Source organism: Myxocyprinus asiaticus, chromosome 17 (assembly GCF_019703515.2).
Source record: "Myxocyprinus asiaticus isolate MX2 ecotype Aquarium Trade chromosome 17, UBuf_Myxa_2, whole genome shotgun sequence".
Classification (NCBI taxonomy): domain Eukaryota; kingdom Metazoa; phylum Chordata; class Actinopteri; order Cypriniformes; family Catostomidae; genus Myxocyprinus; species Myxocyprinus asiaticus.
In genome coordinates this window covers 8880141-8889119 of record NC_059360.1, presented here as the reverse complement: position 1 = coordinate 8889119, position 8979 = coordinate 8880141, and positions in this window count along the sequence as shown.

Genomic DNA, 8979 nt, shown 5'->3' with positions numbered 1-8979 from the left:
TTCTAGACAAGTAGAGATAAAGAGTTAACTCCTCTATCAATAATGCGATTGGCTCTTTTAACTGAAAGGTGTGGCTTCCTACAGCCAACACATTTAGACTTAGAATCATTTGAAATCAGTGTGTCTCCTCCTTCTCATACTGTCTGACAGTTAGCAACTACTCTAATAACAAATCCACTCAAAAAAGAGCAAAAGACCTCGGAATCTCCACATTTATTTTCGCACTGTGATAAAGCATTCCTCTTATACCTTTCTACTTCCTGTGGAATGCTGAGCTGAATGCAGTGAAAGCAGTTGCTGGAATGTGGAAGTCTTTTACCTTTGGACTTTTGTCCCAGCCACACCTAACTGCTGGAGAGAACTCTTTGTCCTGAATGTGATAAGTGTCACAGATAATTAATTTCTACTCTTTGTGTTCAGTCCATATCTTATCTCTTCTCAGCTAACTTGTCGTTTGGCTCTCTGGGTTTAATCAAGCAATGACTCTAGATGCCCTGATTATTTGCTAGCTTTGTGTGGGCTTTTCCATAATTTGAACTGATTGGTTGTAGTTTTGATTTCTTGTCTTATTTGAACATAACAGATTAGTGTTGTCACAGTAATAACATGTGAGGATAGCAATACCAATGCTGAAATGTAATGATTCTTGACTTACTAATTTATATCCCATAGCCAAAGCAAATATGCCACTCTGTAGTATTTAAAAAAGTTAAAATATAAATAAAATGTTTTATTAAATTAAAGGTAGGGTACAACAGGGCTAAAGGCACACCTTAAGGAAATGTATTATTGAAAAATAAATGTCTTTTTATTGAATATTGATGGAGCAACATAATTTGTGTGAAAATAAATAATAACGGAAGGTTGTTTTGATTAAAGTTTTTTAAGTGGCGAGAGAGCTTTTTACACCACACTTCAGATCGAGTATTCCAGAGAGCTGTGTAATAAATGCTGCTAATAAAGAACACATGGATTTAAGGCAGAAAATCATAACTCGTGTTTACAGCTTACTGACTAGCTTACAAGACTCGCTGGCCAACTCAATGTGAAACCAATAAAAAAAAGCTGTATCTCTTCCTGAATATTACCGTATTTTTCATAATAGGTGTACACCCACTATTTTTTTTCTCTCTCGTACCGAATTGAGTCGGTACTACTGAAAATGTAAAAGGACTGGTATTTTTTTATATTTTAGTATCAACTATGTACCGAAGTACTGGTACTTTTCACATATTACAGATTATGAAAGATGTACTTTGACAGTGGAAGGCATCTAAATAACTTTCAGGGGATTTAATGATTTCAGGGTAATTTCAGATGTAAGTTTCTGTTTGACATGCTCTTTTTCTTTCTCTCTCACATAGGGCTTACTTCAAGAGCTTTATCCCTCTGTTCCAGGAGGTGGCCAATGGAAAGTTGTAGATTTACAGTGTGAATGTAGAGGGTATTGATGTACTATTGTAGTTTAATGAGCAAGATGCACAGGAGCCCAATGTGACAGCATGTACCCAGAGTCAGTCTGTTTATTGAAAAATCTGTGACTCACATGTCTAATGTCAACTAGTCCTCTGTAATGGTTTGTTCATAAGCAAAATGTCCATAAGAAATGTGACTTGGTACAATTAAATGTACTTCATGTACTGGTAATTTTTCATCTTCTTATAACTTAGATGTTACTTTATTTGTGTTTGCCTATTTTCCTTATGAAGAGATTACAACAATAAACCAAATTGCTTTTGCTTCTTTCCTCAGTTATCAGTTTTGTTTCATTCATAAGTTATATTTTACATGAATACCATTTGTATACATTATCAATGTTTTACATTTTATATGTTAAATAAACTACAAGTGATTATAGTCCAGTAATCATCTAATTATTATTTTGTATTTTTAATCTACATTTGTGTACAGAAAGTCTTTTGGCTGTCCAAACAAACTACAAAAAAAAAAAAAAAAAAAAAAAAAGGATGTTAAAAACCATGGTTGATGTTACTTGGTTCATTCAGTGGTGTCTATGAAATAAAGATTTGAAGAGGTCATCTTTATTAAGCTATGAAATGTGGATGGTTATAAACTGTACATAAACAAACACCAAAAAATAATGCAATAACATGTTGTTTATATATTGAAGAAGTAACATTGCACAGTTATAAATATTAAGGCCATGAATAAGTATTTAGAGACATTTTGAGAGAATAAAATTTTCCAAAACTGGATAAAACATTTAAATGAGCATCCTTATTTCTAAATCGTTATTTTTAAGTCAATGGCATTTCTTTTTTATTTGCCAAGAATAATGCAGTTGGCTGTGTTCATCTGTGCACAGCATTGTGAAGGATTTGACACACCAATTTGCATTTATGTATGCGTAAAGCTTTTAACAGGGTTTCAAACGGAAATCAGAGTGAGCAGTATTATGAGTTTGTAAGTGTGTTTGTTAAGGAAGTGTGTTTGTTCGTGAATGGGATGTGTGGGGGAAAACCTACAGCTGAGGGAGAGTGAGACTAGCGAGACAGAGAGAGAGAGAGAGCGCTCGCTTGTTTTCATCATTAAGCACAAGGGTCACTGTCCGGGGTCTTTGATTGCCTGGGGGTCTGCCCTCTTCTATATTTATTGTTAGTAATGTAGGAGCTGTCATGTCTAATTGGGAACTACAGGATGAATGTATCTGGGGCATTTAATAGAATCAAGTCTCTTAATAAAATAATTTAAAACAAGATTCTTTTTGTCTGTTTTCGCTTCTGTCCTTACTTGGCATTCTAACCTTTTCCGACCTGCTTTCAAACTGGCCTTGTCAGACTGCAGAAGAACCCTCATTTAAGGAAATAGTTCACCCTAAAATGAAAATTCTGTTATTATTTCCATTCCAAACCCTTTATGCTGTTGTTTAATCCTTAGAACGCAAAAGGATAATTTTTGAAAAATGTTCACGCATCTCTTTTCAATACAGCAGCAGTTAATAGTGACCACATCCACTTTTTCAGCAGTTTTGGTTCTACAAGTATTATTGCCATTCATCCATAATTCTTCAGTAGGTATTTAATAAAATCCTTCATAAAAGAGTTCTAAGCCATGAACCAAACCAACCAGTTCTGAGGTGAGTCACACTATTACAAACTTTGATTTAAAGGAAAAATCAGACAAAAAGGCTTCAAGTCTATGTACATGTTGTCTTTTATGAGGGCATGAACTACAATCCCATGAAGCATTGCGAATGATGTAATCAAATTAAAAACTATAGAAAAATACTTTAATATTATTGCAAAATATACAGTTATTTACAAATAAAGTAGTTTGACAGTGTAGGAAGACCGCCTCAATTATCATTCACAGTTTGTCATGTGAGTGGGTGTGCTTTGTTGGCCGTGATGCTCTGGTTGGTGGAGCATTTCTTTTCAGGATCATGAGTAGTGAAGTTCTTCAACAGGAATTCCGCTATTAAACACAATTGTCATGAAGATAAAATAACTCGGACTGATGGCTTCAAGAGGCATATACCTTTAATTAACAACCTCAGAGCTCATAAGGCTGTCTTTGAAGGGATAGTTCACCAAAAAAATTAATGTGGAAAACTGCAGTTTAAAGTTTTTCTGTGCCCTGTTTTTGTTTTGAATGTTTGTTGTATTAGACACTAATTCCACAACTGCCATTTAATTTTTAATAGTGTAGAAAAGCAACTATAATAAATAAAAGTTTATCTTTTATTTGACTTGATTGTGTTATTATTATATCATATACTATGCATCATGTTGCAGTGATAAACAAACACCAAAAGGAGATGACCGACACCAAATTTTCTTAGCGGAAACTTTGCTGTTTTGTATACTGTTGTTGTAAATAAAAACAGGTGCATGATGATTTTTAAAAACTTCTTTTTTTTTGGTGAGTAAATAATGACCGAATATTCAGTTTTGGGTAGACTTTTTCTTTAAGGGGGTTTAAAAGAGGTGAAAGAAAGGTTGACAGTCTCTTAAAGTCAGTGCTGTGCAGAAACTGCATTCTATTTTTTCCTTTTGCCTTTTTCAGCACCCAGCACTTGATCAACTCTAGAGTGCATTAACAGGGAAGTGTAGTACATTATGGAGTTGGGGAAAAACAGTACCTCCTCTGTGGGATCAAAATCCTGTCAAAAGTATTGTGGTCATGGATTCAAAAATAATAAGCGTGAATTAAAATAATAAGCATGAATCAAAAAATAATAAGTGCAGATAAAAAAATAATAAGCACAAAAATAAATAAAAAGCACAGATAAAAAATAACAAGCATGAATCAAAAATATATAAACACATTTAAAATATGCAGCAAAAAAAAAAAGAAAAAAAATTAATGCAAAGTCATCAGAATTGCAAACAAAATCATGTTTTCTTTGGTTATATTACAATTTTGCTCATATTTTCATATTTTTTTTTACGCTTACACTGTATTTCTCTTTGCTTTTGATTCCAAGTTCTGCGCTTGGTTTTCCAAAACTTGTGAGTAGAGTTTCATGTAAATCAGGGGGCGTTTTGCGTCCCCATTGGTCCACTAGTTCTTGATCGACAGCTCCTCCTCTAGCCAGTCATTCGAAGAGGGAAGGTGACATCATTCCAATGCAACTCCGACGGCTGCTGCTCAATATTATATTATTTGTGGTTGATAGATATGCTGCTTGTGTCTGTTTTGAGTATTTTCTGCCAGCTCTAGGAAAAAATGTGTTGTCCGAGTAGGCCATTATCATAGTCCGTTAACACATGTATCGAGTCAGCTGAATTTAGTTAGCAGAGTCTTTAGTTTAGGCATTATTTAAGACTTCCTTGTTTGTAGGTTATTGGCTGCATATATGTAACCCATCCTAAGATTTTGACCCTCCTCGGGCACTTTTCCACTTTCGGGAATGCAAATGCTCAAATTTCAACATCAGACTGCATTTTGATGTCGAGAAAGAAACTGAAACATGAATAGAATATGATTGAAAATTCCCTCTGCCATCTTAGATCATCTGCCTCCCCAGAGACGCTAAGAAGACAGGGCAGCAACAGACACGAGAGGTAATCAGAGCGAAATAGGGAACATTACAAAGGCCTAAATATGTCAGAGCGAAGCTGAGGAACGGGGCCGCCGCCTTTCCCTGTTTACCACTGTGGAGATTCTCAAGCTGCCAGGCCCCGGCAATTTCAGAAACAGTCACCGTTATTTAATATTTTCCTCTGAAAAACAAAAGACAAACACATCATTAAAGGAATAGTTCACCCAAAAAATAACAATTCTGTCATCATTTACTCACCCTGTAACTTGTATGACTTTCTTTTTTCTGTGGAACCACAAAAAGGAATGCAGCTTTCAAGCTTCAAAAAGGATGCATAAAAAAGCATTAAAGTATCATCAAAGTAGTACATATTTCTGCAGTCATCCAATAGCTTCATGGGTAGAACAGATCTTGATATAAACCCTAGCTCTCCTTGGTGTCTTCCTGAGAGTAGTACAGTAGCAATGTATGATATTGTGAACAAATGGTTCTTTTGAGTGATTCACTAAACTGCTGTAACTCACTGCTTAACCACCATAGTATGATGCATTGTTGGAGAAATTAACTAGATTGTCACCACAAACAAGAAACCATGCTTCTCACCAAGTGGAGAGCTGTAGTTCCAAAACACACAACTTTGCAATGCTGTTTTGAATGTTCTTTTGAACTATGATTGCGGGAAATACCAAATCATTGAACTATGTTGGTAATGATGTAACTTGTGACTATAGTAATGTTTTTGGGAAACACAACACTGAAAGGGTCATTTGCGAATCAGACTGATTCGTTCAACCCACTGAGTCAATGATCTGGTTGCAGTGGTTCTCAAGTTAAGAGCCAGCTTGAGGGGAAGATTAGAAAACAACGATGGATTCTTACAGGTATCATATGCTTTCAAAAGACATGGAAATGTGTGCATATAGCATCATATGGAGTTTTTCTATATTTTTCATGGTGCTTTTGTCCTTTTTAACCTTAAAGGCTCCAGTTCCTATTCATTGCAATTTGAATGGAAACAGCAACCAAAACATTATTCAGACCTTCATATCCTTTTGTATTCCACATATGGGTTTGGATTGACATGAGGGTGAGTAAATTATGACAGAAATTTCATTTTTGGGTGAGCTATCCCTTTAAAAGGAAATGGCCAAAACCAAACATTTTTAGAGGGTAAAAAGTAAGAGACAAAGTTTTCTTCCTCTGGTAACTCAGGGGAACTTTGTATCCTGATGTCTGGAAACTAAAAGTGTCATTAGAGAGAGTTTTTCCCCCATTTGTTGTAGTCTTCTAGTGGGGGAGAGGAGGGGGAGGCAGGGATTGAGGAATGTGGATTTCAGCGGTGGCATTGCTTAGGTACGTTTAGGTATGCTGTTGGCTGTTGATGCGAGCCATGTTTGGGATGATGGAGCTGAGAGGCTTAGCTAATTTGGGGGGGGGGGGCAGGGTTTGAAGCCTTTTTGTTGGAGCCTGTTTGATCTATTGCAAGAAAAACTGGCTTCCAAGATGTCATAAAAATGAGAGAATCAATGTTTTTTTTTTTTTTTTCTGTTTCTAACTTTGTCAATGTGCAAGATATGTTTTCACCCTAGCTTGATAATATCTTCCTCTCGTTAAGCCCTGATTGTTAATTGCTAATTACTCTCCTCCTAGCCATGCATCAAAAGGTAGGAGAGAGCCATGCTAAGCAGATCAAACGCAGTCTGTTTCTGGCTCTGGTTGGTTTCTGTTTTTGTCTCCCCCTCATGATGTATGGGCTTGTGTGTGTGTGTGTGTATACATATATATATATATATATATATATATATATATATATATATATATATATATATATATATATATATATATATATATATTTTTTTTTTTTTTTTTTTTTTTTTTTTACATTTTCTTTGGAATATGATGGGAGATGACAAGGAGAATGCAGATTTTCTCACCATCCTCCTCTGGGCTGTGAATCATAAGCATTCAATTTAAACCTGTCATAGATTTACAAAAGCGCACCCCTCAGGTGCTTCAGTCCTGGCATATAGCGCTTGGCTTTTCCCAATTTAAATAGGAATTAAGGGACTGACACTACATGTGGAATGAAACATCTGAAATTGCATTTGATAGCCACTAAGGGAGTAAGGATACACTCACTTCATGTAGTGACTCTTGCAAGGTAATTTTTGGGTGTTCAATTATTTTTAGGCATCTTCTTTTAAAAATCCACAAGTGCAGAATATTTCTAAGTACTTTGCCAAACCCTGAACTGTCTGAGTCTTTTAATTTTAGGTCATCCCTGTCTGCCATTCCTTGTATCCTTTCCTGGTCTTACCCTGCTTTCTGTGTTTGGTACTTTCTTGCTGCCAGCGGTACCTGGTCAACTGTCAGACTGGATTGAGTGTTAACTGCAGTCAGGGTGTGAGATGCAATCTGATGGCCTGTCTGGCTGATTGACCTGTCAGACAGAGTGATGTATGCAAGGTAAGAGTCACATGGTCAGGTGCACGTGCACATCATAAAGGCAGGAACTGTGTTCTGGAGTTCTGTTCTACAGTCCTCTGCCTTTCTTGTAAAGAGGATTTCTATGGAGTTTCAGATTAGTTTTAACATACCATAAATTGTTGCTTATTAAACAGCTCTTTAGAATACTTGATTCTGATTGGTCATTCAAGGCTTTGTAATGACTGCAAAAATGTATAATTGACTGTTCTCCAAGGCAGCAGATTTCCTACATAGCTGTGATAGTTTCATGTTTCTCATATCACTACATTGTCTCAGTATTTCATGTCCATTTATTTATTTACTTGGTAAGATCCACATTGTGTCTGGGTCCTAATCTCTATGTCTGGGCTTATTTTGTGATAATGACTGTCCATTAAACCTTACATAATTATACCAGAGCTAGCATTTTTTTTTTTTTTTTTCTGTTATTTCTTGAATGGATGTGTCAATATTTTGTAAATGTACTTAATAAAATGGAGAGATCTGACTCTAAAATCTGATTGGATGATGAGGTGTCGACTTTAAATATTCTGTATGTTTATTTCATATTAGGCTGAAAAGTATTTATAAAAGATAATTCAATCATATTGATTACACCCAACATTTGTGTGTATGTATTTTTATGATCTTTCTGTTCTTGGCTGACAGAAGTGGAACCTGATGTGGTCTTCTGCTGTTGTAGCCCATCCACTTCAAGGTTCAACATGTTGTGCATTCTGAGATGCTATTCTGCTCACTATAATTGTACAGATTTACCTGAGTTACCATAGCCTTTCTGTCAGCTTGGACCAGTCTGGCCATTCTCTGTTGACCTCTCTCATCAAGAAGGCATTTCCGTCTGCAGAACTGCCACTCACTGGATGTTATTTCGTTTTGGCACCATTCTGAGTAAACTCTAGAGACTATTGTGCATAAAAATCCCAGGAGATTAGCAGTTACAGAAATACTCAAACCAGCCCGTCTGGCATCAACAATCATGCCACGGTCGAAATCACTGAGATCACATTTTTCCCCATTCTGATGGATAATGTGAAAATTAACTGAAGCTCCTGACCCATATCTGCATGATTTTATGCATTGAACTGCTGTCACAAGATTGGCTGATTAGATAATCACATGAATAAGTAGGTATACAGGTGTACCTAATAAAGTGGTCGGTGAGTGTATCTCGGTTTTATTTTCTGTAAAAATGGAAAGAATGACGCTTGCTGTTTCTGTCTCACCTCTCCTGTTGATTTGGCTTAATATTATGTGTTTTACAAAGGCAGGTGAAGGCAAGTGAAATTAAAGTCCTGTACCAACAGGTAATTCGTGTAGAGACTGCAGTCAGCAGAATGCTTCCTTCTGTTTAACGTTGACAGCAGGATCTTACAGTACATCATGAAGAGGTGATGCAAGAACTGATAATATCATCTCAAGCATTTTGCTATACATAAACTTGTGCTCTTTTGTAAGGAACTATCCAGAATGGAGATTTTCATGGACAA